At 47.3% G+C, this 22958-nt stretch overlaps 1 protein-coding gene across 6 annotated transcripts in view; it reads right to left on the bottom strand.

Moving 5' to 3' along the window:
* Nucleotides 1–22958, bottom strand: part of HIVEP3 (HIVEP zinc finger 3) — a 561080-nt gene that overhangs the window by 163006 nt on the left and 375116 nt on the right. For all 6 annotated transcript variants that reach the window (XM_044945171.2, XM_006050940.4, XM_044945170.2 and 3 more), the window contains one exon: nucleotides 19949–20029. The gene's annotated coding sequence lies outside the window, so the exon portion shown is untranslated. The remainder of the gene's footprint in view (nucleotides 1–19948; nucleotides 20030–22958) is intronic.

Genomic DNA, 22958 nt, shown 5'->3' with positions numbered 1-22958 from the left:
GGTCAGGGGGTCACTTCCACAGACTTGGCGAGTGGCCGAGCCTGTGTGGGTCAAAGGCTCATGAATGAAATGAAACCAGGAGGAATTACAGCCTCGTGTTTTGTAACTGGAGCTCTGGAGCCAGTACCCTGGGCTCATCGGCTGCTGTCTCTGGGTGCTTTGGTTAACTCAGTTTCTTTGTAAATCTGTTAAGAAAAAGTGATCCCACCTACTTTGTCAGTTGCTTGGAGGATTAGCTGAGATCTTACCTATGAAGCCTACCATAAACTGAGCCATTCACGGTACCCCTGTCATCGCTGTCTTTGCTAGGAAGATTGCCACACATCATCTCATTTAATTCTCATGGTAAGCCTGAGAAGTCGATAAATTATTCTTACTTAACTGGAGAGACACCCAAAGCTCAGGGAGGAGTGGGCACCTATCTCATGGCTGGTGGAGATAGAATTTGAATCTGGTACAATCTGATTCCAGGGCCCAAGTGTTTCCCTACGAGTTACAGCACCTTCTCTTGGTGTTAGGTGTTCTTTGCTGGTGTTTGCACTCCTGGCTACAGGCTTGCATGGGCAGGGCCTCTGTCCCCTCCCCCAGGGCTAGAGTCTTGGTTCTGCCACTTCCTAAGAGTGAGACAGGGAGTCTCTGAGCCTCTATGGTCCCATCCACTGCCTGGAAATTGGCTCTTTCCTGGCCCTCTTCACACAGGAGGAAATGAGATGCCCCAAGCTTGCAAACCATGCTGTCTGAACTCACAGTGTTATTCCTGCAATCAGAAAAACTACTGGAACTGTGATCAGTGCAGCCTGAAGCTGGGGGTTCAGGAAGACCAAGCCTCGAGGAGAGTCTATCTTGGTCACCAACAGAAAATGCCACAGCTTCTTTAGCCTGGGGGCTTTCCATATGCTGAGAACAGGCCTCCGAGAACAAGGAGGAACAGACTGTAAATACATCACAAGTCTCTCTGCTTCACTGGACTAGAAGTTCCCCAAGGGGCAGAACCAGCTCACAGCACAGGCCTTGGATGTTGGATGGAGGACAGTCTGCCCCCAAGCTCCAGCCACATGGGCCACCTGCTGGGTCACCAAGCAGACCGTCACCACCACCTCTAAGATCCCCTGACTCCCCAGGGAGAAGATAGCATCCCCTTCTTTGTGAGCCCCCATCCCCACCTCAACTGCAGCATATTATCATACCATATGTCCTATTTCAACCTAGAATTCTTGTTGAAGCAAAGGGAGGATTTGAATAAATAAATACACTTAAGCTTAATTGTTTTCCATCTGTTTCTCTTGCTGGATTGCAAGTCCCTTGAAGGTTCATTCTGTGTCATATTTATAATTCTCAAAGACCAGCACAGAGTGCCTGTGGGGGTTGGTGGTGCGGTTCTCCCTTTATCCACGCAGCCTGTGTCCTATTTCACCATCTTCCCATACCCCCAACTCCCACAGGCTGGGCATGTATCAGAATGATGAATAAAACAGATACTGATAGGTTCCACTACTATCAAAAGAGCTGGTTTATATATATATCTATCTTGACACATTCTGGGCTTACTTTTGGGTTCTGGGCTATATTTTCAAAGAGCAAAGTCCTTGTTTAAGTAATCTTTTGCAGAAAAGTGAGCTGATAATGAAGATCCATTGTGGGGTGGCAAGAAGGAGCAGGGGCTTCCCTGATGGCTTAGTGGTAAAGGATCTGCTTGCCAATGCAGGAGACGCAGGTTCAGTCCCTGGGTCAGGAAGATACCCGGAGAAGGAAATGGCAACCCATTCCAGTATTCTTGCCTGGAGAATCCCATGGACAGAGGAGCCTGGTGGGCTACAGCCCACGGGATCACAAAAGAGTCAGTCACGAGTTAGCAATTAAACAACAAGGAGTAGGGATTCATCAAAAGCCCTATAAAGTTTTCTTTTCTCTTTTACTTTGCTCCTGAGAAGAATGACTGGCCACTTCTAGGACATACCAAACACTGTCTGACCTGCATACAGCTGGACTGTGAGAGTTTGCTGTGGCCTTTTAACTAGTGACTACCATGCACAGACCCCGCCTCTTGTCTGACTCAAGGAACCCTGGGAAAAGCGGTATCAAAGGCTTCCAGGGGTGGGGGATGGGGAGAACAAGCAGACAGCAGGAGTTTCTTAGACCCCAGAGCCAGGAAGTGGTTCCAAGCTTCTATGAGTCTCTGGTTTTCACCTGGGAAGAGGGAGACTCAAACCCTCCCTGCAGAGTTCCTACAGGACCAGTATGAGATGATAGGATGTTCAAACAACTAGCTCAGAGCACAGTAAGCATCAATTTAGTCATTCCACAAACATTAATTTAGCATCTACGATGGGTCAGGTGGGCTTTCCAGGTGGCGCTAGTGGTAAAGAACCCGCTTGCCAATGCAGGAGGAGGAGATGCAGGTTTGATCCCTGGGTCAGGAAGCTCCCCTGGAGGAGGGCATGGCAATCCACTCCAGTATTCTTGCCTGGAGAATCCCATGGACAGAGGAGCCTAGTGGGCTACAGTTCATGGGGTAGCAAAGAGTCAGACAGGGCTGAAGCGCCTTAGCATGCATGCATAGGCCAAGTGCTGTTCCTGGCACCAGAAGTAATATACAGACAATGGCACGTGAGTGCATTAAGACAAAGAAAGCAGGGAATAGGATGGGGGCGGCAGGAGGCATGGCCCCTTTAAATAGGGGCCAGAGATGTCTTTACCAAGACTTCTGTACATTTCAGTAAAGCCCTGAAGGAAATGAGGGAGTGAACCCTGGGTACACTTTTCCCAGCAGAGGGAACAGCAAGTACAAAGGCCGTGAGGCCAGTTTGAAGAACAGTATAGGGGCCAGAGGATATGGGGTGTTAGAAGTTATTGGTGGCTGCATCACTGGGCCTGTGGAGGCATTTATAAGACCTCTGGCTTTTACTCAGAGACAGGAAGCCACTGGCGGCTTTCCAGGTCGACACAGCCTGACTCTTATAACTGATCAATACCTTTCTGCCACACCTTCCCTTCAAAGCCTTATTCAATACTCAGACCTCTACCACTCCAGGTCATAGGCTTTCTCCTTTCTCACGTTCTTCCAGCTTTCTAAATCGACCCAAACCAGGAGGACCTCCACTCGTTCTGCCAAACGTGGGCTGGAAAGGGGCCTTGCAGAGACACTGTGGTTGGAAAGAGAGAGAAACAGAGAGAAGCCTTAACAGGGGATTCTGCTCTCCTTCAGTGCTTGGAAGGCCTCTGGGCCTGGTTCGGCTTCAGTAAGCACACACGCTGGGTGCCCAGTGACGCCGGGGACACTGGCGGAGTCCCCACTGTCACTGAATCATCTGAGACATCTCGGCACAGAACTAGGAATTTCATGTAGTACTTCCTTGCCCTGTTTGTTTACCAAAAGGTGAAATCAACTGTTCTAAAAGGAAACAATTCCCATCTCTATCAGTGCTTCCTTAACCTTTTGTGAGTCACCTGCCCCTTTGAGAATCTGCTGAAAGCTATGCGCTGTCTCTTCAGAAAATGAACACAGAATATACATTCATTCTCTTTTAACTTCAGGGCTTTCACAGATCCCTGAAAATTCAGCAATGAAACTAATGTCTATGCTGACAATTTCTGTCTGTAGTGCCAAGGGAATGAACGAATGATGCAATGAAAGAACAAGTGAAGAATAAAGGAGTGGCATGCGCTTGGGGGGATGTAAGGCAGGACAAGGACAGACACGCAGCACCTCTGGACACCTGGATTCTTGCTGATGGTTCCTGTAGGCTTCAAAGAGGCCAACCGAGATGTATTAATAGCATGTGGCCAATTTTTACTGGATAGGTGTCCTCCAGAGAGAGCACCTCATTTCCTTGTTGTTGTTCAGTCGCTAAGTTGTGTCGTCTGACTCTTTGCAACCCCATGGACTGCAGCATGGACTCTTTTCCTTAAATTTTATCTATCACTCTCGTCCAGCCCTTCTGAGTGACCATCTTTCTCAAAGGTATCACACACTTTCCTGCCATTCCCAGGGTGCCCTACACAAAGAAGAATCTTTTCTGGGTAACTACGGGGCAACAGGGTAAGCATAAATTCAGACACGTATAGGTAAGCCATTTCTTCTTCCTGACATACAGCTGAGCCAGCTGAGACCTGGAGCCCCAAGTCAGTCCTTCCCCATCATCACCCTCCTGCTGGGACCCAGGCTTCCAGCCTCCCTCTTCATTTTATTTTTCTGATATATGTTCTAAAATGCTGGAATGAACTTTCAACTCATTCTTAATAGCTGCATCTCTCCCTGTGAGGCTTTTAACATAATCTCATTTTCTTCCAATCACTGTACTATATTATGACAGAGGGAGACCTTCAGATGTGACTGGAGTGAGTAGGGATCTCTGCCCAAACATGCAGTAGCCCCAGAGAGTTCTTTTGCTAGAGCAGAGTCTCCAAGGCCCCAGAGACAAGGCTTTGAGGGGCCCCCCACTTCTTCTCTCATAGGTCTCCCTCTCTGCCCTTCTCTTCCCCCCACCCCACCCCACTGCTCAGCACCAGGCTCTGGCCACCTGAAGCTGGGAAGTCCCCAAACAAACCCGCTGTTTCCCAGCTCTCTTCCTTTGCATGTGCTGTGGCTGCCACCTCACACAGAGGCCACCACCTGCTTGCCTTCCAAGAGCTCCCATCCCTCTGTGCAAGCCTCACCTTCCCAACCTCCTCAGAAGATCTGTTTCCTTCCTTTGCAAATCCAGGGTCCTTACCTCAACCGTGGCACCTGGGACACTGTATTTCTGAACTCAGCGCTTCTAACAATGCATTTCCAACCTCTTTTTTGAAACTTTTTCAGGGGAAACAAAGGTAGAGCTTAGATAAACACAACTGTTTACCTGTTCATCCCGTGACCTGTGTCTTATTTATCTTTATTTCCCCAGCACACAGCACAGGGTACACACTGATGCTTCAGTACATATTTGTTAATAAATGTGTCCTTTGTAGAGTTGTTTTCTCTTTACCCTAAGAGCTGGGTTGTCGATTGTAATCTCAACCCCCTGCCCTCCCACTGCCTCCACTTCCATTCTGCTGGGAACTTGTTAGAACTGTGTGCAAACCACGAGGAAATAGGCACTAAGGGATTCTCTTAGGAGGAAACTGATGGACTTCTGTTATGGACTTAGGTTATTGTGCCTTAAGTGATGGCCGTTCTGGTGTAGTTGTGCCTTCTGAGATCCAGTGGGTGAGGTCACTGGATGGGAAAACTCCTCCAGTCAGTTGTCATAGTAACCATGACTTTCAATTTCATGCAAGCGAGTCCCTGAGAGGAAAACACACCAAGGGGTGGGGGAGGAGTGGTAGGAATCCATCAAAGGCGTCCCAGCATTGTCCTCTCATACCCTTTTCTTTGCTTTTTGCTGGTTTACACGCTCAAGGTAGATGCCATTATGTGTGGGCATCTGAGTAGAAGCCGCTTAAAATAGCCACCCGACTATTTCAGGGAGCAGTTGAATATGCATGAAGCTATTTTAGAAAAGATGTGCCCAGCCCAGCCAATCCAAACCCCATCCTTTCCCTTGGAAATGCCAAGAGGAGCTGAATGGGACCTTTCTTAGTCTTCCCCACTGGGGTGGGGGTTTTTCAGAAGCCACAGAAACAACACCTGGGCTAATGTTGGTCTAGCAGCCCTGTCAGCTCTGCCTCCCGATCCTGCGGTCACAGAGGCTCCAGGCCAGACAGCTCAGCCTTCCAGAGTCCTCCAGAGCCTTGGCAGCCTTCAACCACAACTGTGTTACAATCCAGTTGGCCTATATTTGTTCATTTATTCCTTTAACACACTTTTATGGATAGATGAAATAAGACAAGTTCATTTGAGGGGGTAGATCGACAGGTGAGCGGGGATGACGGCCTTGTGGTTCCTAAATAGAGGGGTGACCTGAAGAAGGAGCCCTCGGTTCTTCCTGATGGCTTGAGAGAGAGGGGGATGGATGGATATGGCTCGGGGTGGGATGCCCTGTTGGGAGGGAGGGTGTGCCTGTAAGAAGGTGAGAAAGAAAGGGGAGCCAGACTGTGGGGGCATGGAGTGCTAAGCTAAAGCATGCCACTTTCTCTGAGCCCCAGGCTGGGCCAGGAAGGCTCCCTTATGAGCCTATGGCGCTGTTACACCCCTGTTGCTGCCATCAATCCAGACTGGAAGTCCCTTGGTCAGATTGTCCTGGGCATCTATGCAACCCAGAGCCAGGCTAGGCACTGAGCAGATGCTCAGAATTTTGGTTGAAAGCGTGGATTCTGGAACCAGACTGCCTGGGTTCTGATCTGAACTCTGCTTCTCACTAGCTCTGACCTTGGGCATGTTACCCGCCTCTCTTTGCTTCAGTTTTCTCACCTTAAAATGAGGATAATAATAGTACCTATCTCTTTTGGTGAGAGGTACATGAATTAATATATGTAAAGGGCTTAGAAGTCTGTGGGGTGCTTGGTAAGAAACATCTAAAACTATTAGCTGCTTTTATTATTCTACCGAATCTGGCTTTTATCTTGACAATGGAAAGCCATCAGGGAAGAGGTTTTCTTTCCAAAATAAAAATAAGTTTACTGCTTTGCCTGATTTTACTTACACATGTCTACCATAAAAGTTGAAGCGTTATAAGTACAAGGAAGAAAGAGGGAAACTACCTTTCACGCTGACCCGCAGATAACTATCATTAACATGACTGGTGGTCCAGTGATTGAGGATCCACCTTCCAATGTAGGGGACTCCGGTTTGATCCCTGATAGGGGAACTAAGATCTACATTCCTCAGGGCAACTAAACCACTTGCCACAACTAGATAAAGCCTGAGTACCGCAACAAAAGATTCCCCCGTGCTGAAACAAAAGATCCCACATGCCGCACCTAAGACCTGACACAGCCAAATAAATTAATAAATATTTTCTTAAAACATGACTAACTTTTTTAGATACAGTTGACTGTCATTATTCAAGGACTCTGCATTTGCAAATTCACTGACTCTCTAAAGGTGATTTAATCTCGAAATCAACACTCACAGTGCCTTTGCGTGTTTGCAGACGCACACGGAGCAAACGATTTGAGCCTCTCCACGCGCATGTTCCCAGCGGAGGTCGAAAAGGCGACACTGCCTGTTTCAGCTCCCCTGTGTCAACAAGTGTCCCTTTCACAGTCTATTTAGTGCCATTTTTGTGCTTTTTGTCAGTGATCTCACTGTGACGTGCCTTACAGAGACAACACGTGTGTTAGATAAGCTTCTTCCAGGCAAGGGCTATTCGCCATGAGTTCAATGTCTTAATATTTATATATATAGAGAGAGAGTTCAAAAATATATATTAAATAAAGTGTATTTGATAGAAACACACATAAAACAAAGTTACGTATTGACAGGTTGACAAAAATGTCCAGAGGCTCCCAGGCACCTAATGTTATATTTCCCCTAGGCGCGATGGTTCAGTGCTCACTGAGTCAGTGTCTGTGGACCTTTATAGAACTTAACAACTGTGAATAACAAGAATCAAGAGAACTTTTCTAGATACACAGATGTATACCATTTGGACCATACTTTCCACATAATTTTGACAATCTAAAAAAAAAAAAATAGTAATCAGGACATCCCTGGTGATCCAGTGGTTAAGAATCAGCCTGCCAATGCAGGGGACACAGGTTCGATTCCTGGTCTGGGAAGATTCCACATGCTGCAGGGCAACTAAGCCCTCGAGATGCAACTACTGAGCCCACACACCGCAACAATCGAAGCCTGTGTGCTCTAGAGCCTGTGCTCGATAACAAGAGAAGCCACCCCAGTGAGAAGCCCACGCACTGCAACAGAGAGTAGCCCCCACCCAAATCAACTAGCGAAGGGCTGCATGCATCAATGAACACCCAGCATAGCCAAAAATAAATAAATAAATAAAATTTAAAGACTATATCCTATTATGTGAAAAGCAGCTTTCTGGACCCATAAATACATACAGGTCTCTAGATGGCTGCATTTCCATAGCCATTCTTTTACTTATTAACCTACTGATGGACGAATTGATTGCTTCTGATTATTCACTATTATAAACAACACTATGATAAACAGTCTTATTGGTAATAATAAAATAGTCAACATTTATTCAGTGCTTACTCTGGTATGCACTCGGGTATTCAGTGCTTACCCAGCACTCTGCTATGAGTTTTATAAGTATTATGTCATTGAATTTTATTTATAATAAGTATACATATAAATTGGAGAAGGCGATGGCACCCCACTCCAGTACTCTTGCCTGAAGAATCTCATGGACAGAGGAGCCTGGTAGGCTGCAGTCCATGGGCTCGCTAAGAGTCTGATACGACTGAGCGACTTCACTTTCACTTTTCACTTTCATTCATTGGAGAAGGAAATGGCAACCCACTCCAGTGTTCTTGCCTGGAGAATCCCAGGGACGGCGGAGCCTGGTGGGCTGCCGTCTATGGGGTCGCACAGAGTTGGACACGACTGACGTGACTTATCAGCATACATATAAATTTACATACACATATATAAATTATATCTATGGTTTTTATAAGTGTTATCTCATTGAATATTATCTCACAACAAGCCTATGAAGGTGATATTATTATTATAACCACTTTACAGATAAGGGATCTGATGCTTAGAAAAGTTAAGTAACTTTACAGGATCACAGGGCTTAAAACCAGGTCTCTCTGACCTCTGATGCCTCTTTCTTAACCAGTATGCTCTGCTTCCTTCTTATATGCACGATTCCAGGCACTTTTGGACTGTTTCCTTAGGATATCTGTTTAGAAGGGGGCTGATGAGTTGAAGGCTGTGCACATTTGAAAATGTTGATACATATTGTTAAATTCAATTCACAATCCACCAACAGTCCTCCAGCACCCCTGTGTCCCACTCCTCACTTCCCTAGGTATTCTCACACTTTGAAATAGGCAACTAGAAGTGCATCTTGATTCTTTAATGCACATCCTTTGACTACAGGTAGCTACCCTTCATATGCTTGCCACACCCTGTGTTTTGTCTTTTGCAAACTGCTTATCCATATCCTCTGCCCATTTTTCTACTGATATGTCTTTACCTGATTTATGAGCTCTTCTGTCTTAGTGCTACTAACCCTTTACCCATCATACACATGTTCACCCATCATACATACTTTTCTTAGTTCATTATTATTCCTTAACCCCGATTACTGTGGGATTTTTTTTTTTTTTTTTGCCATGGGTCTTTAATTATTGATATTTTATTTCATGATTTCTGGATTTAGTTTTCTACTTAAGGAGGCATTCTCCATCCCAACAGGGTATAACTATTCCCTCACTGTTTTTCTTCTAATACCTTTCTGGTTTCATGCTTTTTCTTTAGCCTGGAAGTACTTTGATGCAAGAACTGAGATTTGGATCTAGTTTTATTCTTTTATTTTTCTCCTAAAATAGCTGACTTGCTGTCTTATAGTATGTTAGGAGTCATTTGCCTTTTTGTCTCCAATTTTAAACACCATGCTCACTTACATCTACTTTTGGGTGCTCTGTTCTTGTTCACTGATCCACAAGCCTATTCCTTTACCAACACTGATTTTTTTCTAGGCTATTATTCCAAGTTTATCTTTCCAGATATACTTTATAATAATTTAATGGAAACACTTTATTGGAATTGGAATTGGAGTTTCATTTAACTTATAGACTAATTCACAATGCCTTCCCAAGTTTATTCTTGGAATTTGGTATCTTTGGAGACTGGAGTCTTTTCCCTATGCTTTTCCCAGCTGGCTCATTCTGATGCCACCTTCTGTTCTAGCCAACCCTGCAGGAAGCAATCACTCTCTCCCCCAACACTTCCATGTCACTCTTACATTTTCACCCTAAATGACAATTACTAGTGAGACAGTGGGCTCTTGGAAGGCAGGGTCCCTGCGTGGTCTGTTTGTGCACCTCTCACCATATGTTGGTAGATGGTCAAGGCCATTGAGATATTTGCAGAATGAATAACTGAATGAATCAATAAGTGAATGAGGACTCCCCTGGTGCTGCAGTGGATAGGAGTCTACCTGCCAGTGCAGGGGACACCAGTTTGATCCCTGGGCTGGGAAGATTCTGTATGCTGGAGAGCAACTAAGCCCACACGTCGCAACTACTGAGCCTGTGCACTGCAACCATCGTGCATCTAGAGCGTTTGCTCTGCAACAAGAGAAGCCCCCAGAAAGAGAAGCCCCCGGAAAGGGAAGCCCCTGGAAAGGGAAGCTCCCGGAAAGAGAAGCCCCTGGAAAGAGAAGCCCCATAAAGAGAAGCCACCGTAATGAGAAGCCCCTGTAAAGAGAAGCCCCCAAAAAGAGAAGCCCCCGTAAAGAGAAGCCCCCGAAAAGAGAAGCCTGCACATGGCAACTAGAGAGTAGCCCCCACTCACCCCAACTAGAGAAAAGCCCACACAAAGCAATGAAGACCCCATGCAGCCAAATATAAATAAAATTATTTTTAAAAAAACAAATGAAGGAAAGACATATTCCTAGAAAACTGAAAGTGAAGTAGATTTTCTATCCAAAAAAAAAAAAAAAACAACAACTCTACTTTGCCATAGACTTTCATTAGAAAACAAAAGCTTTGTCTTAAGCTAAATTCCTGAGACCACGCCAGAATCAGAGAAGTGGTGGCTGCTAGGGTGATGTGTCAAGTGCAGCCTGCCCCAGCACCTCTCCCCAGAGACTTCCACCCTTGCCGAGAAGCCTAGGCACTTCTCAGGGAGACTCTCAAGGCCTTGCGGACTTTCCAGAAGGAGGAGAACAGGCATTCATGAAGTGCCTGCTTGCACTTTCCTGGAAGATACAAAACTTCCAAAAGGTTGGTATCACTAGTCCCATTTTGTGGATGGAGAAACTGAGGCTCAGAGAGATGGAGCCCTGATCTAGTAACTTGACAAGACTGGCAGGAGCTGAAGCTGTGGAACTCTAAGGGCCTGGCCTCTCCCACAATAATGTCCAGAGCCCAGAGTCTGAGAGGCTAAGGGGCCCAGAGAAGAGTCCCACATGGCGTCAGAGAGAGAGGATCCTGCCTTCACTGGCCAAGATAGTCCCTCAAGAATTTTCTTCCTCCAGAGCAGCAGTGATGCCTATGGGCTGTGCCTGAAGAGCATTGAACTCCAGTCTAAGAGCCAGTGTCCAGGCTGGGGATGTGTTACACTGGCCATGCTGTCACGCTGAGACTGGGGAGGGGACCTGGGGTGGAGGTGGAAGGTTTGCCATGGGGGAAGGGGCTGGTCTCCAGCACACATCTGGGGACGCCCTTCCGTTTTCCTCCTCCCAGTCTGCCCAGGGTTGGTGTTTCTCGACTTGGCCCTGCAGGCCCCTCCTGGGAGTCCGGCCAAGCAGCCACTTCCTTATGGGGCTGGCAGCTGCTGGGCCAGTCTCAGCTTACTTCTAAGCCTGGATCAAAGCTCCAGTTTCTTATGAAGGACTGTGGGTTGGGGATCGATACATTCAACTGTCTTGGCACTGTGTCTGACCCCATGTGGGCCCCAGGGACGTGGAGATGAGTAAGCCACTGGCTTCCTCCTTTGTGGCTCCATTCTGCTCAGGAAGCAGAGTGTGCGGAAAGTTTCTAGCCCCACCTTGGTGTCGCGGTAGAGATATCTGAGTGCTGGGGGAGCCTAGATGGTGAGAAAGTGGGGAGACGATTCAGCAGGTACCAAGATGTGAAGGTTAGATGTCAGGCTATGGCATGTGGACTTCACCTTGTGGACAAAGGGAGCTGTCCCATGTTTTGAAGCAAGAGCCTCCCACAAACAGGTTTGTGCTTCAGAAACACACCAACCAGGTGTGTGTGTGTGTGTGTGTGTATGTATGTATATATGTGTGTGTGTGTATATATATATGCATATATATGTGTGTGTGTATTTCTTAACATAAATTACCTATTTTAAATTAAAACAATTATATTTTCCAACAAAACTTTAGAGAGTGGCATTATTTTATATTTATATATTATTTTATATTTTGGTAATGTCTTAAAGAAAGTTGGATTTTTGTATATGCCCCTACACTTGATCTTTATTTGCAATAAACATGTATAGTTTTTAAGGTGAAAATTAAAGCATCTCCATTTTGCAAAAATAATACCAAACCTAAGAGAACATAGAGCAGATGGATATGAACCCAGATGAACCGGTGACCCATATGGTGCCTGGGAATGGAAAGAACCCTGGGCTTACGGTTCATGGTCAAGTTCATGCCGCTGACACGCTGGATTACTGTGAGCAAAATTACTTCCCCATCTCAACCTCAGTTCCTTTGCCTGTAAAATGGGAATTCTCTTACCTCATACACAGGGCTGCCATCAGGACAAAATGGGATGTCAGAGGACACTGTATGTTTGTACACATTTGACAAAGGTCAAACAGTAACGTGAGGGTCTGGAAGGTTCTCTCTACATGCCCACAGATGTTTAAGATACCCTGCTGCAAACTCACCACCCATCCATTTCTTGAGAAGTCTCTCTCTCAGCTGTTTCAGCTCAAACTCAAGCCTGTCCTGTGAAAACGTGGCCCTGTCCAGAGAAGCAATCATTCATGTGTTCGGTGGGCCACCTGCCCACCAGGTCCGGCCTGCTGGGCTGGGAACGTCAACATCGGCCCCTTCCTGGTGAGAGAAGGAACAGGGAGCCGGCTTGTTCTCCAAGAGCAGAAGACTGGCCGGCGAGGAGGAACATTTTAAGGTGGGACGCTTCCTCCTGCACCGTTGGCAGCTGTCTACATAAGGCATCCATTATGCGCTGCCCCTAAGGCCAGTGGGCCTGAGAGGCTAGGCTAAAATTAGTGTAAAAATGCGCACCCACCAGAGACACAGAACATCCGAAGGTCAGATGCCTGCAGCCAGCCACCCGGGCAGGAGCCGGGGAGCGGGCACAGAACAGCTGTGGCAGCATCGGCCTCCGCTTCCTCTCGGGCATGGGGACGATAGTCCTGCCCAGAGTCCTGGTTCCACAGCTCGGCTTGAGTTGAAAAATAGGATGCAGAGTACAACCCCAAACATTTTTTTTTTTTTAAATCTGTGTACATTCATAGGAAAAAAAGGTGGGAGAGGAATTACTAAATATCCAAGAGGCAGTATCAAATATGGAATAGTGGCTGAATTTTTTTCTCTTCCTGTACTTTCCAAAACATGTTCAACAAATACATACTAATTTTTCAATCAGAAGAAAACACAACTGGACTACCCTGGTGGTCCAGTGGTGAAGAACCCACCTGCCAATGCAGGGGACACAGGTTTGATCCCTGATCCAGGAAGATTCCACATGCAGGGCAACCACTGAAGCCTGTGCACCCTGGAGCTCATGCTGTGCAGCAAGAGGAGCCTCTGCAATGAGAAGCCCACACATCACAACTAGAGCAGCCCCCACTTGTCACAACTAGAGAGAGCCCGCGCGCAGCAGCGAAGGATCAGTGCAGCCAAAATAAATACATACATACATACATAAAGTTTTTTTTTAAAGAAGAAAACACAACCAAAGATGTCATCCATTATATGTTTATATTAAATATAATTTTGCATATATCTTAAATTTATAAAAGTGATTAAATTGTATACATTTATAGTCATATAAACTCCCTGGTGGCTCAGACTATAAAGAATCTGCCTGTAATGAAGGAGACCCGGGTTCAATCCCTGGGTCAGGAAGGTACCCTGGAGAAGGGCATGGAAACTCACTCTAGTATTCTTGCCTGGAGAATCCCATGGACAGAGGAACCTGGTGGGCTACAGTCTATGGCTCGCAAAGAGTTAGACATGATTGAGTGACTAACACACACACACACACACACACAGTCATATAGCACATACGTGGCTGCAGTCCACTGATGTTCATCGCTTTGAATTCCAGAATATCAAGCCTGACTGGCATTAAAGAGAAACATTGTCCAAGTCTTCCTTTTATGGAAGAAACTGAGGTCTCAGAAGCAAAGCAGGATGCTGAGAAACTACTTTTCACGGATCTTCATTCTGACAGGAGTTTCCCCAAATCTTGCCCACTTTAATTCTGTTGTTGTTTTTACTCCCACTTTGTGGAGATAGAAACTGAGGCACAGAATTGATCACCCCACAGCACCCAGCTAGGAAGCCACAGAGCAAAGTCCCAGCCCTGCTTTCCTCTCCAGAGCCCAGGGAGTTGGAGGGAAGGGCCTGTGGAAAACACTGGCTCCCTATTGTAAGTAGCGCTGCAATGAACGCTGGGGTGCATGCGTCTTTTGGAATTATGATTTCCTCCCAGGATTAGGATTGCTGGGTCATATGGTAGCTCTATTTTAGTTTTTCTTAAAAATTTTTTTTTATTGAAGGATAATTGCTTTACAGAATTTTTTTGTTTTCTGTCAAACCTCGACATGAATCAGCAATATAGGTATACATATATATCCCCTCCCTTTTGAACCTCCCTCCCATCTCCCACCCCATCCCATCCCCCACCCCATCCCATCCCTCTAGATTAATACAGAGCCCCTGTTTGAGTTTCCTGAGCCATACAGCAAATTCCTGTTGGCTATCTCTTTTACATATGGTAATGTAAGTTTCCATGTTACTCTTTCCATACCTCTCTCTTCCCTCTCCTCCCATCTACCCATGTCCATAAGTCTATTCTCTATGCCTGTTTCTCCATATTTTTAGTTTTTAAAAGAATCTCCACACTGTTCTCCATAGTGACTGAACCAATCTACATTCTCACCAACAGTGTAAGAGGGTTCCCCTTTCTCCACACCCCCTCCAGCATTTATTGTTTGCAGATTTATTGTTGATGGCCATTCTGATCGGTAAGGACATGGAAACAAGCTTTATGTCCATCATTAGAGGAAGATGTGGTCCATATATACAATGGAATACTACTCAGCCATATAAAGGAATGGCATTACGCCATTTGCCAAGATGTGGATGGACCCAGAGCCTATCACACAGATTGAAGTAAGTCAGAAAGAGAAAAATAAATATGGAATATTAACACAACTATGTGGAATCTAGAAAAATGACACAGATAAACATATTTGCAAAGCAAAAAAAGAGACACAGAAGTAGAGAACAAATGAATGGATGCTAAGGGGGCAAAGGGGGACGGCGGGATGAATTGGGGGGTTGGGATTGACCTATATACACTGCTATGTATAAAATAGATAACTAACGAGGACCTACTGTATAGCATAGGGAACTCTACTCAGTGCTCTGTGGTGACCTAAATGGGAAGGATTTAGGGTCCAAAAAGAGGGGATATATGTATACATATAGTTGATTCACTTTGCTGTACAGCAGAAAGCAACAGAACATTGTAAAGTAACTAGCCTCCAATAAAAATTAAAAAGCAAAAAAAAAGAAAAAGAAAAACCACTAGCTCCCTGAAGCCTCAAGCATTCAGTAAGCCATCCCACACAGGAACATGTTTTGACTGTCTTTCCTGAGACCTTTGGGTGGTGCAGGCCTCCCCAGCCTCTGGGAGCCTTTGAAGGAACAAGTGCACAGAGTGGTGTGGGACACAAAGCCACGGTGCCCCCTTTCTCCATGTGGGTCAGGTTGGGTGGGGAAGGTTTGCAGGCGAAGGCAGGCAGGTGCCAGGTCTTTGGAACAGGAAGAGTCAGCCAGGGAAGCTGACTCTCAAGCTCTGCATTCCTTCACTGGCCCCCTCCAGCTTTCCAGTGTTCCAGCTCTGGAAATACCTTGACGCCACTTCACGTGCTGGTATCTGAGGCTTCTGCTCCAGCTACAACGTCTGTCTGCAGCGCCTGTCCCTGTCTCTAATTACTGCCCCTGCTCTTTCAGGGCTCGACACATCCCTGCTGAGTGCCTACTGGAAATGGCAACCCACTCCAGTATTCTTGCCTGGAGGATTTCATGGACAGGGGATGCTGGCGGGCTACCGTCCATGGGGCAAAGAGTCGGACACAACTGAGTGACCAACACTGACACTATGCATTAGAGCAAGACACAGTCCCAGCCCTGGCGGTGCCGAGTTCTTAGAGAAGGCTTAGTGTTCAGGCTGCACCAGGTCATTCAAGTGAGGGCTCTGAGGTCAGACTGCCCAGGTTCAGCCTGACTCAGCCACTTCCCAGCTGTGTGTGCCCAAGACAGTCACTCGGCCTCTCTGCATCAGTTCTCCTCGTCTGTAAAAGAGGATGATAAATGCCTGCCTCACAGCACTGTTGTGTAGGTAGAGTGTAAATCTATATAAAATTCTTAGGGCCTATTATACAGAGTGAAGTAAGTCAGAAAGAGAAGCACCAATACTGTATATTAACGCATGTATATGGAATTTAGAAAGATGGTAATGACAATTCTATATGCAAGGCAGCAAAGGAGACACAGATGTAAAGAACAGACTTTTGGACTCTTCGGGAGAAGGCGAGGGTGGGATGATTTGAGAGAACAGCACTGAAACGTGTAGATTACCATATGTAAAATAAATGACCAGAGCAAGTTCGATGCATGAAGCAGGGCACTCAGAGCTGGTGCTCTGGGACAAGCCAGTGGGATGGGGTGGGGAGGGAGGTGGGAGGGGGGCTCAGGATGGGGGGACATGTGCACCCATGGCTGATTCATGTCAATGTATGGCAAAAACCATCACGATATTGTAAAGTAATTATTCTCCAATTAAAATAAATTAATATAAAAAATAAATTTGGATTAGCTCTTAAAAATATTCTTAGAGCAGTGCCTGGCACATAGCAAGTGCTCAATAATCATTCATTATTATAATTTTTCTTCTTCTTATTAGCATATTTCTCAGATTCCCTCCTCATGATGGCCCCTGCTCCTGCCTTCTAGCTGCCCCTCCTCTACAGCCCAGTAGAGCATCAGTAGCGATGTGATACGGGCCTTGAGGACTGTTCATCCTCATATTCCTGTATGTGGTGCAGGGACCATATTCATTCCTCTCCATCCCAGGCCCTGGCACAAACACAGCAACAGTGTCTCCAGGGCTACTGTCAAGTCAGTGAGTAACACATGGCCTCAACTCCAACCAAGAAAAGTCTCAGAAGCTCCTCGCTGCCTGGGTCCTAGAGGAGGCACATCTGGCCATATCTCAGAGCTCACTGATGTTCTTCAAACTGTGAAGCCTGCCCTGGATCCGACCCTCCTGAGCTGACACGGGAGCAGGTACCAGGCTTCCTAGAATGCTTCTCTGTGTTGGGGAGCTGGGGAGCTCTGCAGGGCAGGTCATCCTAAACACCAACACGGATGCTCCACCAATCGGGATATTTCCCATGGCGATGCCTTTCTACCTACTGGTCCTCTTGCCTAGAGCGCACTTTTTGCCTTTCACAGTCCTTCTGATCTGACGAACTCCTACTGATCCTTCCACGCCCCCTCTCCCACAGCGCTTTCCCTTTCTTACAGGGTGTTGTTATTTGTTTACACACCCCTTCTGGAGAAGGGACCATCTTATTCCCGTCGGAGCCCCCAGTGTCTGCCAGTGCCTGGAACAGAGGAGGTGTCAGGAAAGTTCTGCCAACCTAAATTTTCAAAGGAAAATCTAGTCCATTGGTCTGACTGCCCATGAAGGCACAGGTGAGAACTGCCACACTTGAACCAAGAAAACCCACAGGCCTTCCCAGGACACCTGCTTCATCGCTGGGATGGGAGCTGGGGGAGCAGCCCAGAACGTTAAGTGTCCCATGTGACGGGCAGTGGGCTGGCCTTTCACAGAGCTCCGGCCCCTGATTCTGGAACCACCCGAGGAGGTGGGTATGTGGGAGATGAAGACACCCAGGCACAGGCGGTTACACTGCTCCCCGAGGGAGTGACAAGACAGGGCTGGAGTCCAGTGCTCTGGCCCCCAGAGCCTACTCTTCCGTCTCTCCCAGGAGACAACAGATGTGAAGGCGTTTCGAGTCCTGCCAAGAGAGGAAACTGCAAAACAACACAATTGCAGAGTGTTACCCGCCACACTAAAACGACTCTAGGGCGGGAGCCACCTGGGTATGTAGTGGAGGGGGGAGGGCTGAGGAAGAAGGGCTTTAGGAACAGTACTGCATTCTTTCTCTCTTCCTTTCTTTTAAATATTTATTCATTTATTTGGCTGCATGGGGTTCTTTGTTTTGGCACATGGACTCTCTAGGTGTGGGATGTGGGCTTGGTTGCCCCACGGCCTGTGGGATCTGACTGCCTAGACCGGGGATCAAATCCACGTCCCCTGCATTACAAGGCAGATTCTTAACCAATGGACTGCCAGGGGAGTCCCTGAATTCTTTTTTTAAACAAACAGTTCTTTTTTTGCATTTTTAAAATTTTCGCTTTTTATATTTTGGGCTGCATTGCATGGCATACGGGATCTTAGTTCCCCAGCCAGGGATCGAGCCAGCACCCCTTGGATTGGAATTAGGGAGTCTGAACCATTGGGCTACCAAGGAAGCCCCAAAACTGCATTCTTACAGGGCTGCTGTCTGGGGGGAGGCGGCCCAGCGTTCTTCAGGGGCGGGGGAGGAGGGGAACCGGGTCGGTTGGGAAGAGAGGTTCTGATGGCAATCCAGCAGCCCTCCGCCAGAGAGGCCCCCAGGGTGCCTTGTGGCTGCTTTTCACTAGGAGATCTGAAGGGCCCCAGTGGGACACAGACAGCTCAATGAGGGGCTCCTGTGCTGGGCCTCCCATGGCTGATGTTCAAGTTTCTGACACAAGCATCTCCTTGCTGCTCTCAGCCTCTCCCTGGGGCCCAGAGTCTTCTCCTGGCACCCCAGACTGACCATCTGCTTTCCTTCCTCAATCATATAGGGACCAACCCAAGCTCCTTAATCTGGCATTCAAAGGCCCAACTGCTTCTCCTAGGCTCACTTCTCCCTACTCTTTCTCTGCACCTACTAATCCCAGTTATTCCACCTTTGCATGTATTGTCTCCTTAGTCTGGAAGGCCCTTCTTCCTATTTTGCCTGGTGAACTCCTATTCATCCTTCAAAGCCCAGTTCAAGTTTCGCCTTCCAATGGTCCTCCCTGAACCACCCCCACAACCAAACCCAGACAGAATGGACCCCTCCCGCCTTCACAGGTTTCCTCTACCATGGCTATTTACACATTGTCTCCTCCTTCAGGTGGGAAGCTTTTTCAGACCAATGATGTGCTTTATTCTTCTCTGAGCCTCAGTGCCCTCTGGTCTCATCTCCTGGGCAGCTCTCCTGGGCTTCCTCGCAGATCAGCCGATAAGCTTTGGCCTTGCACTCACTCCCACACAAAGAAAGGTCCTGCTCTTAGGTTAACCTGCTCTCCCACCCTTTGTAGTCTTTCACCCAGCTTGATCTTCACACCCACACTCTGCTGCGGGCCTGCCCATGCTCTCCGCATGTGTGGGCTGCCTTCGCCCTTCCCATCTGGGCACTGCAGTCTACAGTGACCATGGTGTGCTATGCAGCTGTGACAGGGCCCATGCAAGGCTGGTGACTGTCCATGTTTGAATTTGACTTCAAGCACAGTTTGCTGGAAGGGACACAGGTCCTGGCCCCCAAAGCACACATGCATACACAGGGCACACCTGAAGCCCAACCCAGGCTCCACGTGGACGGGAGGTCCACGGAACAATCAAATAGGAGGTGAGCCCTAGGGCAGTGGCAGACAACTGCTGTGCCCGTGGTCCCTCCTCCCAGCCCAAGGCCTTGATCAGAGCCTGGAAGAGCTGACTTCTGGCCTGCCCCATTCACTGAATCCTATTCCCTCACATTCACACAGAAAAACAGAAACAAAGAAAGGCAGGTTCCATCTGAGATTTTCCTGAGTAGTGAAGGCTGACATGGTGTCAGAACCAGTTCCCTGGCTCCTCTCCCAGGACACGTTCCTAGCGCCATATGCTGCCATGGGTAGAAATGCCAGCTGCAGGACTCTGGACAGTTGGCAGTGTTTTCCTGAAGTCTTGGTAGAGTGCGGGGCTCCATTCTCCTGCCAAGGCTGGAGGCAGCCCCATCTCCCTCCTGGCCACACACATGCCCATGGTCTTAGGGTTGTGCTGAAATGGCTCCACGTCCCATGGTGGGAGGGAGTGATGGGGAGCTTACCTGCTAAGGGCCAGCCGTGGTCTCATGGTCGAGATATGTCAGAGTTTTTTAAGAGCTTGCAGGGTTGTGCTGGAGGGAGGCCTGTGGGAAGCAGAGAATGTGAGAATATTATACCACCGCCATCTGTCAACTTGCACTTGAGTTTGAAAAATGCATCCCCACATGGTGAGCACAGCCTCACTGAGAAGAGCTTCACAGCTGAGCTCCAGCCACCACCGCTTCTCCAACAGGGTCATCCCAGGGTCAAGATCAGACTCCCCGGGGGTGCCATCCTAGCCTCCTGACCCCACTCCCAGAGCTGGAAGTCTGGAGTCAACAGCCCCCGCTGGAGCTTCTGTGTTCTATTTCTGCTTCCCAGTGGAGGAACTCTCACTTTCAAGCACTCCTTGAGAAAAACCTCCCCTCACGGGCTCCCAGAGCACCAATCGTTGTAACTCATTCATTCTTTCTTCCATTATCCATTCATTCATGCCAGCATTCCCTAGCCACTTGGGGAATCTCTTACGGCTGCTGTGAGGTCTTATGGAAGCAGTCGTGGAAAGGGACAGCTCAGGCCTCGTAAGTCACTTGTACACCCAGTGCAAATGCCACAGCTCCCAATCCCCAGCCTGGTGGGCTCCCCTCTCCAAGTGATCCTGTGCTAGACATTGGGCAAAGCCCTTACACTCCACGCAGGACCACAGGATGCTTCCCATCAATTTTAGCACGAGGACTCCTTTTCAGGTGAAAGTATTCCTCAAAACGCCCCACCCCTCCACGGTGCCCTTAGTATCTCTTCTTTGAAAAAGATACAAAAGCTACAGGAATGTGCTAAGTTGTTCCAGTCGTGTCCGACTCTTTGAGACCCTATGGACTGTAGCCTGCAAGGCTTCTCTGTCCATGGGATTCTCCAGGCAAGAATATTGGAGTGGGTTGCCATGTCATCCTCCAGGGGATCTTCCCAACCCAGAGATCGAACCTGCATCTCTTACGTCTCCTGCATTGGCAGGTGGGTTTTTACCACTGGCGCCACCTGGAAAGCCCTACAAGAACATAATGCCTTGCAATTAACTTGTTTTTTAGGGATTACAGCACCACGACTAGTTAAATAACGGTTATCCACGCTCGACACAGTTATTTCTGTCTTCCATGTTTAAGGCTTTGACCCCTGGGGGATCCATTCATTCAATATTTGTTCAATGGGTATTTAAGGGGCATCTCTGGGATGCCTGGCTCCGGGGCCACAGGTTAGGGGTCCAGGTAGGGGAAAGAGCAGTGGCTCTGCATGGTGGGGTGCTTAGGCTCAAACCCAGTACAGACTGGATGCGAGCCCTCGCAGGCCACGTGGCCTGTCTCTAGCCCAAAGTCCTTATGAGTAAAGTGGAGATGATCACTCTGACCCTGGAAAGTCATAATAGGATGAAATGAGATAGAAAGCACCCAGGTCAGGGCCTGGCATAAAGCAGAAGCTCAACAAATGGGCACCAGAGGATTTGCATCATCATCGACCATCACCCTCATCATCATCATTGCCTTTATTATCACCACCATCGTTGTGAACGTCCTCATTGTCAGACCGCCACCGCTGCCACCATCACATCATCCTTTCCGTCTCTTGCTGAGCCCCAAGAGGCCTGCCCTTGCCCCTCCAGCAGGATACACTGTAGTCTCCACCTTATAATAGAGAGATGTGTATGCACATTTTCTTTCTCAAAGTCATGTGCTGCTCTATAATTTCAGAGCTGTGTGAAACTGGGTAAGGTACTTAACCTGTCTAAATCTGTTTCTGCATGTAAAAATGGGACAAGTTTTAGTAACTCATGGAATTGCTGCAATATAAATGCATATAAAAACTCAACACAATATCTGGGATTTGGTAAATGCTTAATAATTGCTGGTCATTATTACTGTTATTATTACACTTCTCCTCCTAGCCTCTGAGCCCCTGCAAGCAGAGACCATGCCAAATTCATCTCAGTCTCCCCACAGAGTCTAGCACAAGACTTTTCTCCCAACAGACATTAATGAATGTTTGCTAAAACAGTCTTGGAGGCTTACACAAAATCAGATGCAAGATAACTCAAGGGCCAGGAGCATGGAACATGGTCAAGGAGAGAGGAGGACAGAGCCCTGATGAGACTCTGAAGACTTCCAACAGATCTCCTGAAGGGAGCCATTTGTTACCCGGGGAGCCAATCTGCAGGTCTGCTAGGACCTTCAGCCATCCATTCATTCATCAAACTGACCAAAATCTCATTTGGTTCAATAACAAATCCTTGCCCAGTGTCTTTTCCCCCTATTTTAAATCTTACTTCCATCTGGCACACCAGTTGGTCTTCACAGAAATGCTTGGAGGCAGTTAGAACAGGTATGAACAATCCATTTTGTAAATAAAGAACTGGAGACTCAGAGAGGTGATGAGACTTGCCAAAGGGCACATAACCGTCAAGGACATGGTGGAAAGTAGACCAGGGTCCCATTCATGACATTGACTCCTTCCCACTGGCCCCATGATGTCAAGCACTTTACAAATCTGGAATCGCTCATTCTCACTGCCCACTTTGCTTCTCAGCAAACGAAACTGAATTAAGTTATTTTGGTGCTATTTTAACATGACTGTTGGAAAAGAAAGATGAGAAGTTCCGTGAGTCAGGGACTATGAGAGCCACAACTGTATAGGGGCAATTAAATGTATGGGTGCTGATCCCAGATGGCTTGGGTTCAAATCCTGACTCTGACATTCATTAGCTGTGGACAGAGCTAAAGGACAGAGCACTGGACAGAGCTCTGGACAGAGCACTTAAGCTCTCTGTGCCTTGATTTCTTCATCCATAAGGAAAACTCATTCCAGCTACCTGCGGGACTGTAACAGTTAAATGAACTAATTTATGTGCAGTATCTAGAACAGTACCTGGTACATAGAAAGGGTTAGTTGTAATCACTATTATATTTTTTAATACTTTTTATGTTATACAGATTTATATCTTAATATTTTAAATTATTTAGTTATTTATTTATGACGGCACTGAGC

Source organism: Bubalus bubalis, chromosome 6 (genome assembly GCF_019923935.1).
Source record: "Bubalus bubalis isolate 160015118507 breed Murrah chromosome 6, NDDB_SH_1, whole genome shotgun sequence".
Lineage (NCBI taxonomy): Eukaryota > Metazoa > Chordata > Mammalia > Artiodactyla > Bovidae > Bubalus > Bubalus bubalis.
Note: the sequence above shows the minus strand (reverse complement) of the source record. Positions and strands in the feature narration are given on the sequence as shown.